Source organism: Anoplopoma fimbria, unplaced genomic scaffold (assembly GCF_027596085.1).
Source record: "Anoplopoma fimbria isolate UVic2021 breed Golden Eagle Sablefish unplaced genomic scaffold, Afim_UVic_2022 Un_contig_5564_pilon_pilon, whole genome shotgun sequence".
Classification (NCBI taxonomy): Eukaryota; Metazoa; Chordata; class Actinopteri; order Perciformes; family Anoplopomatidae; genus Anoplopoma; species Anoplopoma fimbria.
Genome location: NW_026549048.1, coordinates 1 through 1297, shown reverse-complemented (window position 1 = coordinate 1297; position 1297 = coordinate 1). Strand labels below are relative to the sequence as shown.

General features: G+C 44.6%; 3 non-coding genes across 3 annotated transcripts; all 3 read left to right on the top strand.

Annotated features, from left to right (window-relative positions):
- Window positions 1–12: 12 nt before the first annotated feature.
- On the top strand, window positions 13–131 carry LOC129114678 (5S ribosomal RNA). Its single transcript, XR_008532635.1, has one exon. It is a non-coding gene; the product is annotated as a 5S ribosomal RNA (ribosomal RNA).
- Window positions 132–510: 379 nt separating this feature from the next.
- On the top strand, window positions 511–629 carry LOC129114677 (5S ribosomal RNA). The gene has a single exon (XR_008532634.1). It is a non-coding gene; the product is annotated as a 5S ribosomal RNA (ribosomal RNA).
- A 379-nt stretch (window positions 630–1008) lies between these two features.
- On the top strand, window positions 1009–1127 carry LOC129114676 (5S ribosomal RNA). The gene has a single exon (XR_008532633.1). It is a non-coding gene; the product is annotated as a 5S ribosomal RNA (ribosomal RNA).
- Window positions 1128–1297: the final 170 nt, after the last annotated feature.

Here is a 1297-nt window from a genome sequence, read left to right as displayed (position 1 = left end):
GGCACAATATTTGCTTACGGCCATACCACCCTGAACACGCCCGATCTCGTCTGATCTCGGAAGCTAAGCAGGGTCGGGCCTGGTCAGTACTTGGATGGGAGACCGCCTGGGAATACCAGGTGCTGTAAGCTTTTTCACTCCTCTTTACAAAAAGCAGAGGGCGCTGCTGCTTTTTCAGTGGACACCGACAGGGTGGGAAGGAAATAGCTAGATCATGACTTGCCGGTATAGAAATGACACAAATCCAGTTAAATGATGGCTTTCATCATTCCTAAGCTCATCGATCATTTTCTTTTCAATTTTATGCTAACGTATTCTACATTTCAACAGTAAATATTAATCTTTTTACTGCACTACATTTGTGATCCTTATAGCCACTTTGTACATTCTGATTTGACATTTAAAAGCTGTGAGTGTGTCTGGCAATCTGCAGGCGCTCCCTGTATAGACGAAAGAGCAAAGCGTGGTGATATAGTATCTTTAAAAGGCCCTTTGGTAGGCACAATATTTGCTTACGGCCATACCACCCTGAACACGCCCGATCTCGTCTGATCTCGGAAGCTAAGCAGGGTCGGGCCTGGTCAGTACTTGGATGGGAGACCGCCTGGGAATACCAGGTGCTGTAAGCTTTTTTCACTCCTCTTTACAAAAAGCAGAGGGCGCTGCTGCTTTTTCAGTGGACACCGACAGGGTGGGAAGGAAATAGCTAGATCATGACTTGCCGGTATAGAAATGACACAAATCCAGTTAAATGATGGCTTTCATCATTCCTAAGCTCATCGATCATTTTCTTTTCAATTTTATGCTAACGTATTCTACATTTCAACAGTAAATATTAATCTTTTTACTGCACTACATTTGTGATCCTTATAGCCACTTTGTACATTCTGATTTGACATTTAAAAGCTGTGAGTGTGTCTGGCAATCTGCAGGCGCTCCCTGTATAGACGAAGAGCAAAGCGTGGTGATATAGTATCTTTAAAAGGCCCTTTGGTAGGCACAATATTTGCTTACGGCCATACCACCCTGAACACGCCCGATCTCGTCTGATCTCGGAAGCTAAGCAGGGTCGGGCCTGGTCAGTACTTGGATGGGAGACCGCCTGGGAATACCAGGTGCTGTAAGCTTTTTCCTCCTCTTTACAAAAAGCAGAGGGCGCTGCTGCTTTTTCAGTGGACACCGACAGGGTGGGAAGGAAATAGCTAGATCATGACTTGCCGGTATAGAAATGACACAAATCCAGTTAAATGATGGCTTTCATCATTCCTAAGCTCATCGATCATTTTCTTTTCAATTT